Raw genomic sequence first — 25,899 nt, forward strand, 5'->3', positions numbered from 1 at the left:
CGGCTAACACTAAACCCCGCCTTAGTAATAGACACTGTTACCGTGGATGACGGAAGGCATCCTGACAAAACGCGTGTCGGGTCTGACGTCTCTCTTTGCAGGAGCAGCATCATGGGTAAGTTTCCATCCTCTTTACGCAGATCTGTTTAGGCCTTTTCATGTCACAGATGATTATATTTTTTTTATCAATTACATGCTACATTTGCATTTCTATATGTGGGATTACTCTTTATCTAGCATTTCCCATGGCCTTGCAGATACACACATACTTGCTTTGTCTCAATTTGCTGTGTATTCCATGCCCTTGTTGCATTACTGCTTGTACATGCTCTCTGCATAGACAGACGTCTTTTTCATGCTTTGCATGGCTCATCTTTTAATTATTTATATACATTTCACATAAAGATATTTTTTTATTTTTCCATACTCTATGTGTTAATTGCACCCTGTGTTTGTAGGTCATATACAGTATTATGCTGCGGATTTTCCGCAATGAAATATGTTCTGGAAAATCCGCAGTATTTACGCTTCGCGTGGACCCACTGTCTTCCTCCCTGACCGGAAGAACTTTTCTCCCTTTATTTCTATGTTGGAGAGGAGCTGTTGTGTTCAAATGTGTGGCCTTTACTTTCCTTCAGCCACCAAACTCTAAGGGTATGTTCACATGTGCACGTCCGTTACAGCTGAAATTATGGAGCTGTTTTCAGGCGAAAACAGCTCCTGAATTTTAGACGTAATGGCATGTGCAGGCGTTTTTCGCAGCGTCCATTACGGACGTAATTGGAGCTGTTTTTCTATGGAGTCAATGGAAAATGGCTCAAATTACGTCCCAAGAAATGACATGCAGCGCGTAAAAAAAAATGACCGTCTGCACAGTACATCGTAAAACCCATTCAAATGAATGGGCAGATGTTTGCCGACGCTTTCAAGCAGTATTTTCAGCTGTAATTCCAGGAGTAAAACGCCTGAATTACTTCCATAAATAGTGCGTGTGAACATACCCTTACGCTTATTGGTATGCACTGAATGCATACCTGTATAAATATCATCTGTTGGGAAATTGCAATTTTAAACACGTGGAATATAAAATATAAATGTTGTCAACAATTTGACCCCCCGAAATCGTAAGTTGAACCAACCACGGTCCATGAACACCATCAGAACTCATGTAATATTATGAGACTTACACCATTGGACTTCTGACACAATTCTTATACAACTGTTAATTCGGACGTCGTGCGCTATGGTATGCCCAAATCGGACATTTCCATCACTGGTTACAATTGACACAATTTATTACAATACGGTTCATGAGATTTGCAGCAACAGAATTCTCTTATATGAAGGTTAAGGCCTTCCACACACGAGCATGTTCGGTCCGTGATATACGGACAGTATGTCGGACGCATTTACCGGACCGAACACAGTGCAGGGAGCCAGGCTCCTAGCATCATAGTTATCTATGATGCTAGGTGTCCCTGCCTCCCTGCAGAACTACTGTCCCGTACAGAAAACATGACTACAGTATGGGACAGTTTTCCCACAGCAAGGCAGGGACTCCTATCATCGTATATAATTATGATGCTAGGAAGCCGGCTCCCTGCACTGTGTTCGGTCAGGGAAATATTGCCGACATATGGTCCGTATATCACAGACTAAATACGCTCATGTGAATCCGACCTTTAGGTGCTTAACCCTTTAACGACCCTTGACGAAAATACACGTCATGGACCAGGGGGGTGATGTTTGGTGCGGGCTCACGTGCTGAGCCTGCTCCATACACCGCAGCTGTCAGCTGTGTGTTACAGCTGACACGCTGCTCTAACGGTCAGGAACAGCGATCGTGCTGTTCCTGGCTGTTTAACTAGTTAAATGTCGCAGTCAAAAGCGGGTGCGGAATTGAAACCGTTAGGAGGAGGGGCGGCCCCCTCCAACAACCCAACGGCCCCCCCGCAGTGCGATCAGGGGTTGCCTATGGCTGTCATGGCAGCTCGGGGGCCTAATAAAGGCCCCCAGGTCTGCCTTCTGTCTGCCTCTGCTAAGCCATTGCAGTGTATTGTACCAGTGATCTAAGGCTGGATTCACACAAGCATGTTCGGTCCGTAATGGACGGAACATATTTCGGCCGCAAGTCCCGGACCGAACACACTGCAGGGAGCCGGGCTCCTAGCATCATAGTTATGTACGACGCTAGGAGTCCCTGCCTCTCCGTGGAACTACTGTCCCGTACTGAAAACATGATTACAGTATGGGACAGTTGTCCCGTAGCGAGGCAGGGACTCTTAGGGTATGTTCACACGGCACCCTCCGTTACGCCTGAAATTACGGAGCTGTTTGAGAAAACAGCTCCGGAATTTCAGACGTAATGGCATGTGCAGGTGCTTTTCACTGCGTCCATTATGGACGTAATTGGAGCTGTTTTTCCATGGAGTCAAGGGGAAACGGCTCCAATTACGTCCCAAGAAGTGACAGGCACTTCTTTGACGCAGGCGTTTTTGTTACACGCCGTCTTTTGACAGCGGCGCATAAAAAAAAATGACCGTTGGCACAGAGCATCGTAAAGCCCATTCAAATGAATGGGCAGATGTTTGCCGACACTTTGGAGCCGTATTTTCGGACGTAATTCGGGGCTAAAACGCCCAAATTACGTCCGTAAATAGGGTGTGTGAACCCAGCCTTAGCATCGTACATAACTTTGATGCTAGGAGCCCGGCTCCCTGCAGTGGGTTCAGTCCGGGATTAGCGGCCGAAATACGTTCCGTCCTTTGCGGACATAATGTGCTTGTGTGATTCCAGCACTGGTTCAAGTCCCCTAGGGGGGTTATGGCTCTCAGAATGTGGTGAAACATTAAAAAAATTTTGTTAACAAATAGTTTTTTCTTTGTAAAAGTAGTAAAATATAAAAAATATATATATAAATTTGGTATTACCATAATCGTATTGAGACGCAGAATAAAGTTAAGTTGTCATTTTTACCGCACGGTGAAAGCCATAAAAACAAAACCCAAAAAACAATGGAGGAATTTAGTTTTTTTACAACTCCACCCCACAAATATTTTTTTTTTATGTTCCCCAGTACATTATATGGTTATTTAAATGGGGCCAATAGAAGCTACAGGTCCTCCCACAAAAAATAAGCCCTCACATCACTCTATTGACGGAAAAATAAAAACGTTATGGCTCTTGGAAGGCGGGGAGTGAAAAACGAAAACGTAAAAACTAAAAATGGCTGGGTCGTTAAAGGGTTAATAAAGTGCTGGTACTTCTTCAGTTTAGAAATCAATGGCAATGTGAATTCACACACCCCTACTGGTAGCAAGATGAATTTTAGGTAACATTTCCACTTAAGGCCAGGATCACACACACACAGATTTGGTGCAGTTTTTGGCTCCGTTTTTTTTAAGCCAAAACCAAACGTGGGTCCAGAAGGAAGAAAAGATATAAAGGAAAGACTGATATCTCTTTTTTCTTTTGTGTTCGCTCCTGTGTTTGGCTCAAAAAACTGCCACAAAAACTGCATCAAAACTGCCTGTGTGATCCTAGCCTTAAGGCCAGGACTAAGCCCAGACTTTTTGTAGCGCTACTGATTGAACATCTGCAGTCCAAAGGAATACATTGAGCTGCATGCAATCTTGTAGACTGCAGCTGTTCCTCAAGAGTTTAAATCAATCTGTAGAATTACAAAAAGTCTGGGCATAGCCGTGGCATGAGAGGAACAAAAGTGTCAGCAAATATTGCAGCGGTGTGGTACCTTATCTAGGGATGCGTTGATTTGCATATTTGTTTCTCTATTTAACGACAACCTTTATGTGATCTGACGCTGATGTAAGGCAGTAGCGCTGCACAACAGTTATTTATGTATTTCTGTTACTTATATAGCGCCAACATACTACGCAGCGCTGCACAAAGGTCCGCACTTACTGCCCCCATTGGAGTTCACAATCTAAGTTCCCTCTCAGTACGTTTTTTGGGGTGATACTCCATAAAGTTTATGGAAATTGACACAAGGAGAAAAAGAAATTGAGACTACTGGAAAAGTTCCACAGTCATAGCTTGTGTTTGGGGGTCGCTCGTTCCTCTCGTACACACGGGTAGCTGTGAATCGTATTTAGCCTCAGCTACACCAATATTCACTTTTAAAATTGTATTATGCTCCGAAACAAAAACAAACAAGGCTTATAAAAAATGTATGTTAACAGTCTCAGGGGTTGGATGATATTGAATATAAAAGTCTTGTAAGCTGCATCCGTCGAGAAATAGTGCAATAATCACAAGAAAAGCAGCAACCGGAATATCAGCGCAGTTATCTCAGCGGTAGACAACTCCGAGTAAGCCTGCTATTCCTGGTCTGAATCCACCTCATCCTTCGCCAGCCAAAAAAAGGTTCTTAAATCCTCCCCTCCCCCGTTCAAGGCAACAAAGCTTTGGATTCTTTTAGGCAAGACACATTTTGACCCCGCCAATGCTTTTACAGACTGCAGCACATTGCCGCCACTAAGAAATCTTTTTTTGTGTGTGTTAACATTTCTGTTCTCTGAACTAAATCAAGGTGAGCGGATGTGTGTCCCTCCTGGGATGTCTAATCGCAAAGCCATAGCTCACAGATCAGCAGGGTTTTGCTCCAAATCTTTCTTCTTTTTTTTTTCCTACAAGTCAATAGCGACAAATGATCAGTGCTTTTTAAATTTAGCTCAGGGACATCTGTGTCTTGTCCTCCTCTCTCATTTCAGGTGCCTATCAATGCCAGAGTGGGGAGGGAGCATGAGGCGAGGGATGTGATAGAAGATAAATACATGAATGCAATAAAAAAAAAAAGAAAGCGAGGACGGTGGAAAAGAAGGAATTGGGAAAGCTTAACGAGGAAAAGGATTGTCAGGAGCAATACACATGAGAGTGGATAAGCAATAGCTCAGCATGATACAATGGAACAAGAGCCAGTAAAGCCTGGCAGACGGAGTGAGAAGCCGGTCTGTAAAACAATGAATGCCGGGCAGGATTGGGAAGAAGTGACTATGTGGAGGCACCGAGCACAGTCCCTGGGCTGTAAGGCTATCCTGTCTATGGAGTGAGGGGGTGGTGGAGAAGAGTGTGACGTCACCAAGAGCCTTGTCCCAGTGGTGGCTGCAGGAGAGGCAGGCGCAGGGAGAGCCACACTACAGCAGCTCCTTAACTTCAATCACTTGTGCTCCGCTCAGACATGTCCTGACAACTTGGATTTCCTCCCTTCCCTGGATATTCCTTGTGTTTTGTTTCATTCCCTTCTTCCACTGTGGGCTCTTCTCTTATCTCATGTGTTTAATGTCCAGAGATTGGGGATATTTTGTGTGCTGGTGATGCTGGGACTGGATTGTGGATTTCCTGACTATATACGGTGCACTTTTCCTTGTGGCTATGCAAAGAAAGGGACTGCAAGAGAAAAAAGTTCTCACTTAGCAGAAGGTCCATTTGCAGAAGCTGATGGGTTATCCATAAAATAACCATAGCTCTGGAAGATAAATAAAAGATCCAGCTGGTCTGGTAAGTTTTCCATGCACAACACTGTTCTTTCTCTCTCTTTTTTTTTTTTTCTGCCAATGGAAACATAGTATTTACAGGGACCTGCATGCAGGGGTTACACATGTGTATTCATAGCACAGATGTTTGTGATTTTGAATCATATGAAAATGTAACCGTTTATAATGATGCTAAATAAATAGAAATATAAAGAATATATATATATATATATATATATATATATATATATATATATATATATGTTTAACTTCAGCTGCAGGTAACTTCATGTATTGTAGTGCAGCGCCCTCTATGACATTCAAGTGGTAATGCATCTTAATCCAAGGAAAAGTTAACCACTGTTTGCACCTATAGCTTGAATACATTGTTCTCATGTTCTAGCTTCTTGTAAAGGAAATTAATACTCTGTTAATATGTTTTTTGGTGGGGATTATGGTGCTCTAACTATAATGCCTGTAAAGTATGTTTCCAGATAGCTTTCGTGACAATCTTTCCTCTACACAAAGTATCTACAGCTATAATACTGGATTATCTATATATGATTACATTAGAAATTATAGTCTGGCCAAATTATTAAAAAATAAACATTCAACAAAGATAAAATAATCCTTCTTACTATGCGCTATTCAGTAACCGGTATGTGTGAACCTGAACCAGACAGACCCTTTACATCCACATGTAGCTTCTCTCTCCGTTGTTTTTTTTTTATCGCTGTTACATCAGGGTTCTTGCACAATTGCTAAATTGTCTTATATTATTATTATTTGTAGAATTGTATTGCAGATGATGGGAGTTATTTTAATCATGGATATCCTCCGGTTCCACAATACAGCTGAGAAGTTATTTTATTATAAATGTATTAAATATATATTCATTATATTGATATTTTAATATACTTAGAAAATAATAATATTATAATACAATTAAATGTATCAAAAATATTTATTACAATTATGTTAATGTTAGGAATCCAGCCTTGGTAAGACATCATATAGTAATCAGGATTTTATTCAATGAATGTTTCCACAATCTAATTCTATTTTTTGTTTTATCTGCTTATAAAGCTGAGTGACATGTTCTCCAAAACTGTTTGTGAGATTGTTGCCCATCTTTCCTACAGCCCTGTAAACCGTAAATCTATTTAGTTACGTAGAAGCAGATTTGCCTTTATGAGTGTGGCAAAGCTGGGTATCCGTGTGAGCTAGAGTATCCGCCATGTTGGTTTCACTCAGCTTTCCCAGAAACAGATGTAAATAGGAAACGGCTAAATGGAAGATAAAACATCAATATTTACTTATCGGTTATTGTTTGCTTGAAACATTTATTATTGTTATATTATTGTTATTATTCAACAAGTTGGTCGTGGATTAGCAAATTAATATCACAAAGGTCTTAATAGAAAATCTATATACTGTAATAATTTGGAATGGGTCCAGACATAGCCCCCCTGCGTTGCTTCCATGCCCTTGCAGCGCAATTCTTCTTTAATTTAACACTAGTGAACTATATACTGGATATATGTTAATGGCGTTTTTGATGAATGTATCATGTGGTTGAAAAGGCCGCCCTTGTTCTCCGAACCTCACCACAATATGGCCACAAGCAATCCCTTATTAGACTAAACACCATAAATCACTTCCTAACGCCACAAGCAGTGATGCTGCTGGGAAGCAGAGGATTCTCTGTAGTCTTATTAATAGAGGAATATGGGAACTTTCTTGCCAGTCATTGGCATCCACTTGCCTAGAGCTCGCTCTGTTTTTCTAGCTCTGCTGTGATTTGAAGGATGGTGTGAACATGAGGGTGGTCTGTGGGCTTCCTGGTATCATTATGACCCCTCTAGCACGGACTTCCCACATGAATAATGGCCTCTTCCTCACAATGTGACATGTAGCTGTTAACTCCAAGTAATGTTACCTCTGGAAAGGTTAGTAGCGTCTGAAGTCTGCAACAAAGGCTACATATTCCTGAGTTAACTCGCATTTCTACCTGAAATCGAAAAAAACACCAGCAACTGTTAGACCAAGATCACACAAACCGTTTTGGTGGCACTTTTTGACTCCGTTTTTTGAGCCACACACAGAAGTGAACACATCCGTCTTTCCTTTAGGCCTTTTTTTTTTTTTTTTGTTTTTTTTTTTCATTTTGGATCCACTTCTGGCTTTGGCTCAATTTTTTTTGCCAAAAACTGCATCAAAACTGTGTGTGTGTGATCTTCAGGTCGGTAACACTTCTCTTCAGATGTTATAGTGCTGCACTTTCATAATTTAATGTTTTCCAAACCACTAATGGCCACCATTACTTCTCTTCTAGGAGTTGTTATCCATCTTTCCCTGGACCCTGAATGGCAAATATGCCTACTGATACCGTGATATGTGGGCAAGGGATGTGTCACTGTCTGGGGCAGCTGGGTCACATATAGATACCGCTCAAGAATTTAATATTTACAAGTGATTTATTTTTTAGTAACAATGCACATTATTTTATCCAGTTAACACTTTGTTAGCCAGACTTTTGGGCAAAGTCAGAGTGATACTTGGCAGACCCTCTCCAGATATCACCGCCCCTCCCACCGTATTGTAATATTATGCACAAACTGAGAATCGTCCAACTGTTTATCAACAACCGAATAACAAATATTAGAAAGTTTAGCATTCGGTCTGCAAGACAGATGTTGTTTCCCATCCCCCCTTCCCATTTTAGTCAGTGGTGGGGAGGCTGGTAGCTGTGTGGCTGCAGGGTACATGATTCCCCTCTCCCCTGGCCGCAGATAGTTTGGTTTACTCTGGATTCCCAGCTGTGTATACAATAGAAATACAATTGTGTGGAATGTCCACAGCCACGTTGTGTGCGAGAAAGAAGCCTGGTAATAAGGTAGGAGAGTACAGTCTACCAGGACATTGTACTATCGCTTCTCACGTGCCAACTTATCTTTCACTTCTACTTTATATCTATAGTTTTACGTATACAAAATAACAAACAAACTGGACAAACTTCCACATATTACACATGATGTTATACAGATGTAGTAGAGCTGGGTTGGTCATCAGCCTAAAATCTTCGTGATAGTCGTGTGGTACATCTATTATCCGGTCAGATATTTCTCCCAATGTACTAATAAAGGAATTAAGAGCAATTACACAATTATGAGTCAATTTATTAATATTAGCGCATTTGATGATAGTAACGGTATATACACAACCATTTTATGGTCATAACCTTTTCAAAAGACTATTGCTAATCGCTGACATAGAAAATGACATATTCAGCTCTCCTACATCTGCGTACCTGTATTACATTTATCTGACACCTCATTTCTTACCTAATGACCTAACATATGTTACATTTATAGCAGATGTCACGTTAAAATTCTCTATTGTGAAGAGTCTCTGGCTATCCTATCTCTTATTTATTCTGTGTGCGGTCAGTTTAAATAGACATCTGGCAATATACAGTGCACCAGTCCTGGGGGTCAAGGGTCTAAGGTCAGGAGTCACCATGCTTTATACAACTGTTCACTCTATAGCTGTATAATCCCCACTAGAGTATGAAGTAATTCTGTTCTGCCGCTGCATAAAGACCCAGTGGTGATTTTCAGAGGCCTCGTCTCTTCTTTCTCCCTCCATCATTGTGGGCTGGAGGTGGCACAGATAATGATAGAGGACGAAGCTTCCAATGATCAAGTCTGGGATAAATGACTGATGTTTGTATTGTGTGATCTCTGCTATACTTGCAGGTATTGTCAACTATTATTTTACAACGTCTACAATGGGCACCTCTGCTCTCCTCAGCATCATATTTATTAAGCTTAGGATCAATGTTCTGCACAGAATAACAATAGATGCATTTTCCTTGTAAAGAACTTTGGACGTCATGTCGCTGTATTATATACAATTTGAAAGTTAAGGTTAAAGTTCACAGATACACATGTGAAATCAGAAAACACGACACAACTCAGAGCACACGGTTTACATTTAGCTGCGGGCATTAGGGACATGATCCTGTATCTTACACTAATCTTGTTCAGTAACACTTCTTAGTTTCTCTCACAAAAGTTTTGCAAACTGTTAGGGTTTGTACCTATGGACAAATCCATTATTCTAAAATTATGATGTACTACCAGCATATTATGTAGAGTAGTCGTCCGTTCAGATGTAGCAGTGGCGGGCAACAGGTAGCCCGGGGTCAAGTGCGGCCCCGGGTTCCCCTCCTGTGTCTCTTCTTCCATCAGTGTACTGTACAGTGTGTATAGGATTCAGGTCTGTGTGTGCATCTGCTGCCCTGTCTAACACTCTGCTGTCCTTTTGTATATACACTGTTCTGTGTCACATATATATGCACAGGACAGCAGAGCGGTCACATGGCATATATACGCAGGGCAGCAGAGCAGTCACATGGCATATATATATATATATATGTACACGCAGGACAGCAGAGCGGACACATGGCATATACACGCAGGACAGCAGAGCGGACACATGGCATATATACGCAGGACAGCAGAGCGGACACATGGCATATATACGCAGGACAGCAGAGCGGTCACATGGCACAGAGGCGTAGCTAGGTTCTCCAGCACCCGGGGCAAAGATTCAGTTTGGCACCCCCCCCCAACCTCTTTCCCGACATCTCCTTCCCTCTCGCCATGCTTGTTTTCCCTACCAATCAATGACGTGTCATTTGTTTTCCAAATTTTTTTAGGTAACTAAAGCATAAAAACATTTGTACATTTTACAAGCAATATACATATATACAGTACTAGAACCAAGCTCAGTACATATATACAGCTTCAGAACCAAACTCAGTACACATATACAGCACCAGAACCCAGCTCATTACATATATACCGCACCAGAATAAAGCTCAATACATATATACAGCACCAGAACCAAGCTCAGCACATAAATACAGCATCAGAACCAATCACAATACATATATACATCCCCAGAACCAAGATCAGTACATATATACAGCACCAGAACAAAGCTCATTACATATATACAGTACCAGAACAAAGCTCACTACATATATACAGCACCAGAACCGGGCTCATTACATATATACAGTACCAGAACAAAGCTCAGTACATTAATAAAGCTCCAGAACCAAGCTCAGTACATAAATACAACCCGAGAACCAAGCTCAGTACATATATATATATAGTACCAGAACCAAGCTCAGTACATATATACAGCACCAGAACACAGCTCATTACATATATACAACACCAGCACAAATACAGCTCAATTTAGTGCAACCCCTGCCGTATAGGTTTGCACTAAATTGTTTCCAGCTACCAGCATGTCCCAAACAATGGTAAGGATATGCTGGAAGTTGCCGTTTAAAAAAAATCATATCATAATCATACCACCCATCATCTCGCTGCAGATTATACAGTGACTACAGTACTGATTAGAGGCAGAATAAAAATTTACATTAAGTGACTCACCGGTGATTTCTAGTTATTTTTCTCCATCTGGTCCAGACCTCTATGATGACTTCTCCCGGCCACAGCCCATTTATGCAGTTTGCATCTCAGATGTCTTCAGCTTCTCACTTTTCCAACATTTCTACACCTATAAACAAAAATAAAGTTCCCTTAATATACCTCACACTACGTCCCTAAATATAATCGCGCCATACACTGTTTCACACACACACCATTCCCCCTGTAGATAGTGCCCGCCATAGAGCCCCCTGTAGATAGTGCTCCCCATATAGCCCACCCCTGTATATAGTGCCCCACATATAGTTCCCCCTATAGTGCTCCACAGATAGCCCACCCCTGTATATATCCCCCTGTAGATATAGCCCACCCCTGTATATAGTGCTCCACATATATATACCACCCCTGTATATAGTGCTCCACAGATAGCCCACCCCTGTATATAGCCCCCCTGTAGCTATAGCCCACCCCTGTATATAGTGCTCCACAGATAGCCCACCCCTGTATATAGCCCCCCTGTAGATATAGCCTACCCCTGTATATAGTGCTCCACATGTAGCCCACCCCTGTATATAGTGCTCCACATATAGCCCATCCCAGTATATAGCCCCCCTGTAGATAGAGCCCCCCATAGATAAAGCCCCCATGTAGATAAAGCCCCCCCCCCCTCATAGATAATGCCACACACTTTTTTTATTAGGATAAAAAAACAAACTAATCAAACTCTTCTTAATCCCGTTCCAACGCAGTCCGACGGCAATGGAGACCTGCTCTCTTCTGCGCAAGTTTCCTGGGGTTGAACGACGCAAGCAGCGCGATGACGTGATCGCACCGCTTGCATCTATGAAAGGCGCTGATTGGCAGGGCAGAATTACTTTTCCTGTCAATCAGCGGGACATACACTCGGCCGCCCGGGACAGTGGGACACCGCCCGGAATCCGGGACTGTCCGGTTGAATCTAGGACGGTTCGGAGGTATGAGATAGATCAGGGGTCTCAAGCACGCGGCCCGTGGGCCGCATGCAGCCCCTGGGGCTGTCATCTGCGGCCCGCGGGACACAGAGCCGCTAGTAATCGGCTCTGCTCCGAGTCTCTGGAATTCCCTGACATCGCCGTCCACATATGAACAGCGATGTCTGGGGCTTCCCCAGAGCCGGAGTCCCGAGCAGAGCGTTGGTGTCGGCTCTGCTATGGGACTCTGTGGAATTCCCTGACATCGCTGTCCACATATGAACAGCGATGTCTGGGGCTTCCCCAGAGCCGGAGTCCCGAGCAGAGCGCTGGTGTCGGCTCTGCTCCGGGACTCTGTGGAATTCCCTGACATCGCTGTCCACATATGAACAGCGATGTCTGGGGCTTCCCCAGAGCCAGAGTCCCGAGCAGAGCGCTGGTGTCGGCTCTGCTCCTGGACTCTGTGGAATTCCCTGACATCGCTGCCCATATATGGACAGTGTGTCAGGGTCTTGCCCAGAGCGGAGCAGAGCAGAGCGCTGGTGTCGGCTCTGCTCCTGGACTCTGTGGAATTCCCGGACATCGCTGTCCACATATGAACAGCGATGTCTGGGGCTTCCCCAGAGCCAGAGTCCCGAGCAGAGCGCTGGTGTCGGCTCTGCTCCGGGACTCTGTGGAATTCCCTGACATCGCTGTCCACATATGAACAGCGATGTCTGGGGCTTCCCCAGAGCCAGAGTCCCGAGCAGAGCGCTGGTGTCGGCTCTGCTCCGGGACTCTGTGGAATTCCCTGACATCGCTGTCCACATATGAACAGCGATGTCTGGGGCTTCCCCAGAGCGGAGCAGAGCGCTGGTGTCGGCTCTGCTCCTGGACTCTGTGGAATTCCCTGACATCGCTGTCCACATATAAACAGCGATGTCTGGGGCTTCCCCAGAGCCGGAGTCCCGAGCAGAGCGCTGGTGTCGGCTCTGCTCCGGGACTCTGTGGAATTCCCTGACATCGCTGTCCACATATGAACAGCGATGTCTGGGGCTTCCCCAGAGCCGGAGTCCCGGGCAGAGCGCTAGTACAGGCTCTGCTCCGGGACGCTGCGGAATTCCCTGACATATCTGCCCATATATGGACAGTGTGTCAGGGTCTTCCCCAGAGCGGAGTCCTGGGCAGAGCGCTATTATCGGCTCTGTTCCGGGACTCTGGGGAAGCCTCTGACATCACTGTCCATACATCGACAATGATGTCAGGGGCTTTCCCAGAGCAGGAGTCCCAGTGATGTCAGCAGCACAGCTGGAGTCCCAGGAAGAGCCTACGAGCGCTCTGCCTGGGACTCAAGCTCTGGGCAAGCCCCTGACATCACTGGGGCAGCCTCTACAGAGGGCACTGGGGCAGCCTCTACAGAGGGCACTGGGGCAGCCTCTACAGAGGGCACTGGGGCAGCCTCTACAGAGGGCACTGGGGCAGCCTCTACAGAGGGCGTGTGACAGTATCTGAAGAGGGCACTGTGTGGCCTTATCTACAGAGGGCACTGTGTGGCCTTATCTACAGAGGGCACTGTGTGGCCTTATCTACAGAGGGCACTGTGTGGCCTTATCTACAGAGGGCACTGTGTGGCCTTATCTACAGAGGGCACTGTGTGGCCTTATCTACAGAGGGCACTGTGTGGCCTTATCTACAGAGGGCACTGTGTGGCCTTATCTACAGAGGGCACTGTGTGGCCTTATCTACAGAGGGCACTGTGGCCTTATCTACAGAGTGCACTGTGGCCTTATCTACAGAGGGCACTGTGGCCTTATCTAGGGGTGTGTTGCATTATCCACAGAGGGCACTGCGGCAGCATCCACAGAGGGCACTGCGGCAGCATCCACAGAGGGCACTGCGGCACTATCTAAAAAGGGGCTGCCCAATCTTGACATGTGTGCTAACTGAGCCGCCGGACTGCATTTAGCGACACTTAAACTGGAAAGCTGGATTGTTGAAATAAGCACGTGGAGAAATATTTCAAATTTTAAACCTAGCGCTATTATTATAGTAATGTAGTATTATTATTCTAGTAATAGTGTTATAGTAATGTAGTATTATTATTCTAGTAATATAGTGTTATAGTCGTTCAAATAACTAATTGATTAACAATAATTTTGTATTGTATAAAATTTGAAAGTAATGCTTCCCGTCAACTTCCCATTTTTTCTATATGCGGCCCACTTACCCGGCCGACTTTGAGACCCCTGAGATAGATAATAGATAGATATGAGATGATGGATAGATAGATAGACAGGGGCGTAACTAGGAAAGACTGGGCCCCATAGCAAACTTTTGACTGGGGCCCCCCCTCCGCTGGGTATCACACAACTGGGGCCCCCCTATAGATGGCATCATACACAGCCCCCTGTAGATAACGTCTTACAGCCCCAATCCCCCCTGTAGATAACGCCATACAGCCCCCCTTGTAGATAACGCCATACAGCCCCCCTTGTAGATAACGCCATACAGACCCCCCTGTAGATAACGCCATACAGACCCCTCCCTGTAGATAACGCCATACAGACCCCCCTTGCAGATAACGCCATACAGACCCCCCTGTAGATAACGCCATGCAGACTCCTCCCCCCCCCATAGATAATGCCATACTGAGCCCCCCTGTAGATAACATCATACAGAACCCCCCCTGTAGATAACGCCATACAGACCCCCATGTAGATAACGCCATACAGAACCCCTGTAGATAACTCCATATAGCCCCCCCCCCAAAAAAAAATGGCCTATAGTTTGTCCTACAAAAGAGATGTATCCCCAATCCACAGGATAGGGGATACATGTGTGATCACTGGCAGCGATAAGGAGAACGAGGGACCGAAAGTCCCCCCAAGTTCTCCTTGACTAACCTCGGACTTCTAGAGTCTGCGCAGTTCAATAAAATGAAAGGAGCACTGGTCAGGCATGCGCACAAGCGCGACCGGTGCACAATTCATTTATGTGGAGCTGCAGACAGACCCCGGAAGTCCGAGGTTTGTCATGGAGAACTTCGGGGGACTTTTGGTCCCCCGTTCTCCTTATCGCTGGACGTCCCAGCGATCACACGTCCTGTGGATAGGGAATGCATGTCTTTTGTAAGAACAACCCGTTCAGTGGCATCGCGCTGTAGCCGCCATAGCGGCTGCTAGCGGCGCCTCCGGCCATGGGGGGCCCGTGCCGGCAGGTGCGATGGGGGGTCGCGAGGGGGGGCGGGAGCCGCAAAAAGAATGTGCTTGGAGACACAAGAGTTTCTAAAATCATAACATAATGTCATTTATTTAATGTTTTTAGATAATCTAGTGTTTCCAGGCACTAAATTGTTTACACTGTGTACTCACCACTCTGCTCTGCTCCGGTATGTCTGCTCCATCTCTCCAGGCAGACTGCTGCATCATGGACGGTGTGGTGCTGGCGCCCAACTCTAAGTTTCGCCTGGGGCACATGCCCTGCCTGCCCCCCCTAGCTACGCCCCTGACATGGCATATATATATATATATAATATATACACACACGCAACACAGCAGAGCAGACACATGGCATATATACGCAGGACAGCAGTGCGGTCACATGGCATGTATACGCAGGACAGCAGAGCGGTCACATGGCATATATACGCAGGACAGCAGAGCGGTCACATGGCATATATACGCAGGACAGCAGAGCGGTCACATGGCATATATACGCAGGACAGCAGAGCGGTCACATGGCATATATACGCAGGACAGCAGAGCGGTCACATGGCATATATACGCAGGACAGCAGAGCGGTCACATGGCATATATACGCAGGACAGCAGAGCGGTCACATGGCATATACATACGCAGGACAGCAGAGCGGTCACATGGCATATATACGCAGGACAGCAGACACATGGCATAAATACGCAGGACAGCAGAGCGGTCACATGGCATATATACGCAGGACAGCAGAGCGGTCACATGGCATATACATACGCAGAACAGCAGACACATGACATACATACGCAGGACAGCAGACACATGGCATATATACGCAGGACAGCAGAGCAGCATGCAGTACAGAAGCAGGGTGGAAGCCGAAGCACTGAGCTGTGTACTGTCTATGTAGTCATATATATCTTCAGAGATCCAGACGGTAACCTTTTTATTTACTTATTTATGGCATATAAAGAGGAACTGCCTAAAATGTTTGATCGGTGGGAGTCCAACTGCTGGAATTACCACCAATCTTAAATACAAGGGCTTTTCTAATCCAGAAAATAGAAGATAAGGAAATACAAATTTACACATCACCAATTGACTATAATGGAGAGTGATGGACACAATTCCACTGTAAATGGGGGAAATTGGACATTTCCATGTCTGAGGCCCCCTATAAAGTCGTAGGTTGACCACCTGTGAGTTCTACAATCTAGTTCTTGTGATTCTCACAAGCTAATTCAAAACCTTATACAATAGTGCTGTACTACAACAAGACGAGTGCAGCTACTGTATGCTGAACGCTGTAGGGAAGCTACATACGCAATATTTAATCCCACTTTTCAGAGACATACAAAACATTGCAGGAAAACCATAACTTTTCCATTATACAGATGTCTGGCCTAAATAAATTTTGTTTAAACCTCCGGTGTTGCAATGAATGTGTCTTATTTCCACAGATGTTAATTGAAAGTTGGAACAAAACAGAAGTAGTGAATGTAATGCCCATTGTATTAATATACATAGGAATGAAACCCTGCATTATTCTGCACACACCAGTGTGAAAACCTTATAAAAGCATTGGTCACAGAAACGTACTCTTAAAGGGATAGAATACCCCTTGAAATGGAAAAATATTCTTAAGACATTTATACCTATATCTGCAGTATATTGCAAAATTCAGATAAATAATTTTAGATAATTACAGTAAATCCAGGAGATAGCGCCAAACTGCATAAATATTACAAAAATGTAAAACAGAAGAAAAGTAAATCACATTACCCTGAAAGCAATGATATCATAGAATCAAAGCTCAGCAGCAATTTTAAGTTAAATAAAATCCTCGTTTTCACCTTCTGTTCTGTGTGTAAGTTTTATATGTTCAATATATTTGTCTTACAACTCCAAATGTTAAGCTTTTTTATTTTTCCTGATATAGTTTCAGTATGATACATGGTAGTGTAGGGTAGGAATTAACAACTACCATTGGGAAAGGCTTTTTCAGTCATATGTAACAGTCTAAATATCTATCAATAGCTCCTGTTATCAGGGCTGATTATATAGAAAATGGTGCCATGGGCAACACACATAGTGGGGTTCCCCGCATGACATTTTTACAGTTTTTCTCGTAATTTCACAATGCTGATGTTATGGCGGGGGTAGGGAAACGAACAAGTGAGCCCTAATCTACCCGCCACTCTGTCCCTGCCTACTTGCAACGACCCGCCCTAGGCGACGGGGTACAACTGGGCGGCGGTCCCTACGCTCAGTAAGTGCACGGGACAAACATACAAGGGAATACAAAGCAAAGGGAAAGGGGCAGTTGCCCACGGCAACACCGTGAGCAACCAGAGTGGTGAACGAGCCAAGTCAAACCAGGAGAGCACGAGGTACCAAAAGCAGAGCAGGAGAGTAGTCAGTAAGCCAGGGTCAGTATGGAGCAGGATCAAATAGTAAGGAGCTGTAGCTGGGCCAGGAAACCACACGAGAAGAATCACAAGCAAAGGAGGAACAGGAAAGGCAGGTATAAATAGACAGAGGGCGGGAGCTAGCTCCGTCTGGCCAGGCTGCGATAGGCTCTCCCACTCCTAAGCCTGCCATCCTGAGTGGTGGAAGATGGAGTCAGTCTCAGAGACGTCGATTCAGGTGCAGACTGATTACCTATGGGAGTTAACCCCGAAGCTGTGCCTGGCAGATCCTTTACAGCTGGTGGTTTCGAGCAGGGCTTCTTAATATTTATTTGCTGGGGCTTGATTAGTCAGAACATGGGCATACCTGAGCCTCACCGCTGGTGTCAGCTAATGCTAGTTAGTTCTATTGTGTTGCTAAACTAGAGATTGGTGAAACCATAGAAAAGCCTGTGAAGCATATCATCTCTTCTGTCAACCTGACTACCCAGCTGAGCCTTACCAACAACTGGGAGTGCCTCACATTTTGAAAAGAACTTTTCTAGGGTATTGATAGTTTTATTTTACATTTTGTGGTGGTCTAAAGCAATGAAGGAGTGAAATTGTTAATTTTGCATTCCCTAAAGTGCAGGACCCCCTGGTTGCTACTGGGGTCCCGATCTCCATTTGAAAATAGGTCCTGCCTATTATTTGATAATAGATATGTCGGATAGAAGAAAAAAACACCCAAGTGCTTCATAACCATCCTGAGAAATAATAGAGGGAAAGTATAGACGGCAGAACCTTGCCCACCTGGTAGTGTTGTGCTAATGCCAGGCCCAACACTGTGAGAAGCAAATAACAATATTTACTGGCTGCTGCTCCTCCTTAACTAGCCATATGAAGGCACTAGTCCAGTGCTGAAACGCGTAGCTGTATATCAATAGACACATTCTTTTATACCTATTTCTAAATCTCCCACTATGCCTACAAGTGGCACCACCAGCAGCGACCGGTCACACTCGCTTTTTGCTTTTTTCTATGACTGGATATGTCTGGCAAATGCTTATCTCCATCTCTCCATGGACTAGCTTAGTCTATCAGGCATATTTATTAGGCAGTAATAGAAGATGGCTTTCATTCGACAAGCGTCTGCTTATAGCCAGCTTTAACCACATTATTTGTCACTGACACCTAATGGCTTTGGGAAAATAAATCAATAATATAATATAAATATATATATTCTAATATAATAAAATAATAATGTAGCGTTAGTCAAAAAATTTACTATTTTCAGAAGCAAGGATTTATTTGGGTCACCTCCGCTTTAGGACTGCCTTTATTATGGACATTAGGTGTTTTCCATGGCTAAACTTGTGCTCTTCTAGAATCTGTTAGAAGAAACACCCATGGGTGATTTGTCGGAATTGGTCTGTCAAAGTATGCCAAATGAATGGTAAATATGATCTTGTTAAGTCAAGCCTTTCATCTGCACGCTATGGATGGAGCCTCCTTAGGGGCTGAAGAATTCATTAGAACTAAGACATTTTACAAGTAACTAGTGATATCATTGTTTTCCAGGAAAATGGTGAGCTATGTAAGTGGTAACCACGTGAGAAGTTCCTACCATAGGTGTCAAGTCTAATGTTGTTTTATGTTTGTTATTTAAATATTTTTTGTGTTTTTAGCCTTGTCAGTGCTTTACATGAAATCCATATCATTAATAATTTTATTACATCCTGCAGCTAAGCAATAGACTTGCAAATCTTAGAATGCTTGGAAAATAAAAAGTTATTGTAAGTATTTATTCCCAGGTCTTTCATAATGACCATTATTTACCTTTCTTTTAACAAATACTTATTTGGAGTAGAAGTGTAGTATGAGCTAGTGGGCTAGCATAAACAGTGACCATGACCGAGCTGCAGCTCCACTGTATCTCTGACATGGCATACAATGATAGCGACTTTTTGTTAGTGAACTACAAAGAATATAAATGTCTGCAGCAGAACTAAATGAGCTTGGAAGGGAAGGAAGGAAAAGGCTTTACAAAGGTACTGTACATGAGGATCTAAGAGCACTGTGTCGTTTTTATTTTTCACCGGAGGTACACTTTAAACGTAATGTAAAGCAACCTCCCTGGAGATTTCCACATATACAGTATCAAAGTGCCATATAAAGAGAGAACCATGCTCTATATTAAGTAATGTTTCCATATTGTGTTGGACATTTGCAGTGAGCTGGTCTTTTATGGGCTCACCATGGATTAACCATCATGTTGTCATGTAGTCCCTATTGGGGTTTATGAGTCTGTCTGTGTGTGTGTGTGTGTCTCTCTCTCTCTCTCTCTCTCTCTCTCTCTCTCTCTCTCTCTCTCTCTCTCTCTCTGTACTTCGTACTAATTTGATTCCTGCAAGGAGGATCATTCCTCCCAGGGAATGCAGTGGATGGCAGCCGGCTTTGACATAGAACGACACAGGTCTCGGAGGAGCACCTTCTCCCGTTATTTTCTTTATATTTCCTATATTCTCTCTGTGTCTCTGTGTCTCTGTCTCTGTGTCTCTGTCTCCCGTCTACTTCCTATTTCCTTATGTCCATCTTCCACTTACAATTAATGGAGATACCATTTGGATTAGCGTCAGAATGTCGCATGTGAGAGGTGGCACATGACGTGATGCATCTTCAACATCACCAAATCACTTTTTAAATGGATGACTAGACATAATAATACCATGGCAAGGATGACCAAAACCAAAAGACAAGTTGGAATTGCACAAGTTGCTCTTATGGGACTGGTGACGGATGTTGTCATATGACCCTTGACAAGACAGGTTGCAACATATTCAAGAGAATTATTACAGCGTCTGCATAATGACTTAACTACAGTACATTTTTCTTATCTAATCAACAATATGACTGTGCCACACCTTCACACAAACATACTTATCAGATGTTGTTATGACAATGAACTGAATGTGACTGTACACATGGCCATTGCAATAAAACTTCTGAGCACTGTCGGCCTGGACGATAAAGTATGATTAACATTGCACTTTGTTCCAATATGTTCTTTTGTTTTTTTACAAAAACAGATAATATTCTCTTAGATATAAGCATGAACTGTGTATAAATTGGGTGTGACTGTTATTTTCTGTAAGTAGAGAAGGTCAGGGTTCAGAGTCCATGAACTTATACAAGACCTGTCAACTTTATTCTCTAAGCATGCCAAAACCTAACTTAAGAGTTACTGGTAGGCACACATTTTTATGTTGTGTTACATTAGGTCACCATTGCTAGGGAGATTTCTGTAAATTTGGCCACATGTAAAGATCAGGATATGACTTATTTTTCCAGTTGGTGTATGACATTAGTCCCTGAAGATTTTGATCAATAGTGATGGCCAAATTAGAGCCTTTATTGTCCCATGTATATAGTAGGTGGACAGCAGTCATGTAAAGTGATACATCTGAATATAATTGGCTTCCCGTATATAGGTTACAAAATATATGAAGCCTAAACCTTTCCAGAATACGGTGACAGCTTTAAGTGTAGTTTTGTTTTGGAGCTACACTTTCAATAAATATTTAAGGGATTTTCTGAGGTTTGAAAATTTATGTGCAAATGGTTTACATGCAGTAAGATTAGTCACTTACTAATGTACTGTCTGTAGCTGAAATTCCTCTGTAAGGCAAGATTCCCTTTCACGCCAATAACTCAGTTTCCCTGCTGCATCATGAAAGCAGAAAAAACATAATTCAATGCTGTAACGGATCCGTTAGATGACAGAAAACAGCGGTGCCCAATGGATCCTATTGACTTACAATGGGTTCCATCAGGTTCAGTGGCGTAACTACTGTTATAGCAGCCATAGCGGGGCCCGCGGCATGACTGAGCGCATGCCGGTGGCTGGCACGGCCCACCCATGCCCGGTGGCATCGCTATAGCTGCTACAGCGGTAGCGATGCGATAGACAATAGTATCTGTGTCCTTAGGACGCAGCTACCATTGAGTCCTATGGCCGATCAGGGAGGTATCTCCTTGCTCTGCTGTTTACTAAGCTGCAGGCCTGCAGCCTATGAGGCTAAGGGACAGGATCCCTGCGCAGGCCAGCATGATGACGTTACTGGATCACGCCAGCCTACGCAAGGATCCTATCGGCTTTGTGGAGCATCTCGGTTCGTCGTGGGAACAGGGCCTAGTTGAGTATAATTTTTTTTGTTTTATTTTTCTCAGGGCATGGTCTACAAGGGGGGGGTGCAGTGCTGTATGGCGCTGTCTACAAGGAGGAGGTGGGGGGCTGTATAACAATGGGGAAAGTGGGGGGGCTGTATGGAAGGATCTACAGGGAGGCTGTAGGCAGAATCTACAGGGTGCTGTATGGCACAAACTACACAGGGGCACTATCTACAAGGGGGGCTGTGTGTGGGACCCACAAAAGTGGGGCCCAGTCAAAAGTTTGCTATGGGGACCAGTGTTTCCTAGTTACGCCCCTGATCGGGTTACATCATGGTGTTGTCGTTTTATAACCTCATGATGCGCTATTTTTTTATTTATTTTTTAGCGAATTTGACAGAATCTGTTATATCGACTACTAGCAGAACTCTCTCTCTCTCTCTGTCTCTCTCTCTCTCTCTCTCTCTCTCAATAGGTAGATAAAACGGTTTGTTGGACCATTGTAGTTTAGATTTTTATCTATTTCACCTATGTTTCCCACCACAGAAACTATGCATTTCAAGTAGATAGATAGAAATGAGACCGAAAGATAGATAGATTATAGATGTGAGATAAATGGATAAGTGTAAGGCTCTTTTAGCTGGTCACATCTGCTTACTATACTATTACTGTATTGTAATATTATTAACCCCTTCCCGACATTTGACGCATCCATACATCAAAGTCGGGTAGGGGAAGTATCAAACGGGCTCACGGAGTGAACCCGCACCATACGATGCCAGCTGTTTGTTTCAGCCGACACTTCGAGGGGCAATGCGCTCGAGCATGATCCCGCTCGTTTAACTCGTTAAATGCCGCGTTCAATAGCTACCGCAGCATTTAAATCATTAGAAAGAGGGGGTGACCCCCTCTAACAGCTCATCGCGCCCCCCACAATGCCCCCAGGTCCGCCATCCTTGTGCCTCCGGCAGGGCTTAATAAATGCCTGTCAGAATCACGATATACTGCAATACATTAGTATTGCAGTATATCGTACAAGCGATCTAACGATCGCTGGTTGAAGTCCCCTAGGGGGACTAATAAAAAAAGTAAAAATTTGTTAAATAAAATTAATTAATTAAAAGTTCACAAAACCCCCCTTTTCCCATTCTCCCCCTAGAGCATAGTAAAAAAAAAAATAAACATAATTGGTATTGCTGCGTCCATAAAAGTCTGAACTATTACAATATATCATTATTTAACCCGCATGGTGAACGCTGTAAAAAAAAAATGTAAACGCCAAAATCTCTATTTTTTGGTCACCTCATCTCCTACAAAAAATGAAATAAAAAGTGATCAAAACGTCGCATGTACCCCAAAATGGTATTATTAAAAACGACAGCTTATCCCGCAAAAAATAAGCCCTCATACCACTTAATCGACAGAAAAATAAAAAAGTTATCGCTCTCGGAATTTGGCGACACAAAATATATTTTATTTTTTACACTCGCTGTAATGGTATTGACCCACAGAATAAAGTTAACATGCTGTTTTAATTGCACAGTGAATTCCGTAAAAACAACGTTCTAAAAACAATGGAGGAATCGCTGTTTTTTTTTCATTTTCTACCCCACAAATATTTTTTTCCCGTTTCCTAGTACATTATATGGCACAATAAATGGTGTTACGAAAAACTACAACTCGTCCCGCAAAAATCAATCTATCATAGGACTATATCTACGGAAAAATAAAGAAGTTATGGCTTTTGGAAAGTGGGTAGGAAAAAACTAAAATTAAAATCTGAAAAAGGGCTGCGGCGGGAAGGGGTTAAGTCTCCGTTTACATTCAGTACGATTTTTCATCTGCACCACCCATCCTAACAATGACTGTTCTACATTTGTCCAGTGAAGTAAAAGAATATCTACCTCCGGAAGAGATTTCTGTTTCTGCTGTGACCATTTCATAAAACATTGTGCTGTACCATTACCTGAGGTTGAGAATATGATAAGAGTTTGCTGTGTGTAGACGCTCATATCAAATACACTGAAACAATTCACCTTGTTTCAAAGTAAAGAAGCATCAAGTATCCTGTTTCAAATGCAATAGGAAGTTATTAAAGTCTGTCCAGGAAGCCACAACGCGCCATTGTTTTCTTAGGCAATTGTTTGTTTAGAACACATTTCCCACCAGTTGCTGATTGTCTAACAATATTAAAGTTCCTGTCTTGTTAATACTAAAATAGATCAAAGTCGGTCATAGAAATGAATGAATTATATTTTACCATTACGCACAATGGGTAAAGGTATTGTTTTACAAAGAAAACAATAATAAAATATGTATTGTGGATAATAAAATATATGTGAATTTTATCATTGGTTGTCAAGGTCACTATCGTGATATATAGTAGTACAGCTCTACTAGTATATGAGATTAGAAGTTGACATTGCTGCCTTGGAATACAATGGCTATATGTTCAATTCCAACCAGGTAACATCTGCATGGAATTGAACTGTACTCTGCTTGTTCACATTAGTCCTAAATATCCCCCTCTTCATTGCTTACGCTCCTTAGCTTCTTCATTGCTTACGCTCCTTAGCTTCTTTAGTAAATAGTTTGGTTCCCCATTTGGGACAGGGACTGATGTGAGGGCACTCTGTTCATTGCTGTTCTACCGGATGAGCAGTGTCTACCTAGGGTCAACTTGAGGTTTTAGATCATGATGTGCCATATTTAAATGAAGATATGTAGTTATTTGTGGTTTACTCGCTACTATAAACCACAAATATACTGTATTTACAGAACAAAGGTATCTTTTTTTTCTCCTTCTTTAAAGACTGTCCTGCAAGGACAGTCCCAATTTTAAACGTAGCCCCCCAGTGATCAAATGATTACTACTGAAACCCCTGCTGTCGTTGCCAGGGAGGAAGCTGCTGGTCCCTGCATTCAAGTGAATGGATAGATACTAATATCTGCCATAGTGGTAGCTGCTCTCTGTAGCAGCTCTTCATTCTGAAGGGGGTCCAAGCCTGCATATAGTTCTATGATGTTCATATGCCCTCATAGAAATAGAAATAAAGCTAATCCAAGCAGGTGATCCCTTTTAATTCTTACGACACAAGGCTGATATTCGAAACATCCAGCTCCATAAATGTATATTTTGCCATGTTTAGGTCCGTGCATTGACCTGGCGTGGTGCTGCTATTGAACTGATTATAGGGATGGATCGATCACTTTTTATTAATGTGCCTTTTGTGGGTTTCCAGTAAACACTGTCTCGTCTGTATTCGCTCTACATGCTGCATTGAGTCAGCGCTTGAGTTTATTGTCAGGGTTTATTGGCAAGGTGAGGAAATTTCTGGTCTCTATAAAAAGAGAGGCAGCATCCTTTTTATTGTATGGAATCCAAAAAGGGGGGATCAAGCCCTTTCAGGCTGCCAAAGAAGAAGCTTTTTTAGAATATAGTGGCCGGGGGCTGAGAATTGGGTGCTGATAGAGTCGTGATGGGCTGTAACACTAGTTTTCAATCGCATTACAGCCATATCTCTTTCCATACCTCGTACCATAAACGACTTGCCAAGTAAACCTGAACTTCATCTTTAATAGAACATTTCTTATAAACAGAAATCTATCCCTTCCAATGGGTTGCACATAACCACATCCTTCAGGATTGCTCGGAGTAGCTCAATGAGCGTGATTCAGTGCTTCCAAGCAGCCATGGAGGTTTGCATCGGTTGAACCCTATTGAAGTCCGTGGAAATTTAAATAGAAGAGGAAAATGAACCAAGATCTCATGACACATTGTATGAAGGTGCAACCTGAGCCATTTGACGTTCTTGAATAGGGGCTATTAGCCTGTTTACAGCGTGGCCCCTCATGGTAACATGGCACCCCCCCCCCTTTTTTCCTCCTGTTTTCCTTCAGTTCCTTTTATGGTCATTAATTAAAGGTCATTTGGTTTAACCCTCTTTTTCCCCTATTTTTATTTGGTACTTACCTGTATGAGGGAAGGTTCAGGTCAGTGGTGCCCCACCCACTTGGTCTTGGCACGCACAGGATCTGGAAAATTCCTATGTGGCGGGAAAATCTGGTTCCCTTTGGTAAAAAGGCAGGAATTTTAAATATATATTCCCAGGTTTTGGAGTGGTCTGCTGCCCGTCCGAGTTGGATGAAAAAGAGGAACATCATCGCCCCACCCCCCCTCCCTTTTATTGTCGCGGTATCTTGTTAGTGGGGGGTTAGTCGCCCAGTTTATGGGTGGACAAGGT

The 25,899-nt window shown here is 43.4% G+C and overlaps 1 protein-coding gene across 7 annotated transcripts in view; it reads left to right on the top strand.

Annotated features, from left to right (window-relative positions):
• Positions 1–4,700: 4,700 nt before the first annotated feature.
• Positions 4,701–25,899, top strand: part of FAT1 (FAT atypical cadherin 1) — a 221,028-nt gene continuing 199,829 nt past the window's right edge. For 4 of the 7 annotated variants that reach the window (XM_075860151.1, XM_075860153.1, XM_075860154.1 and 1 more), the window contains exon 1: positions 4,709–5,517. The gene's annotated coding sequence lies outside the window, so the exon portion shown is untranslated. Of the gene's footprint in view, positions 5,518–25,899 lie in introns of all 7 variants that reach the window. The other 3 variants (XM_075860156.1, XM_075860157.1, XR_012883011.1) reach the window with 2 other exon arrangements.

Source organism: Rhinoderma darwinii, chromosome 1, assembly GCF_050947455.1.
Source record: "Rhinoderma darwinii isolate aRhiDar2 chromosome 1, aRhiDar2.hap1, whole genome shotgun sequence".
NCBI classification, from domain to species: Eukaryota; Metazoa; Chordata; class Amphibia; order Anura; family Rhinodermatidae; genus Rhinoderma; species Rhinoderma darwinii.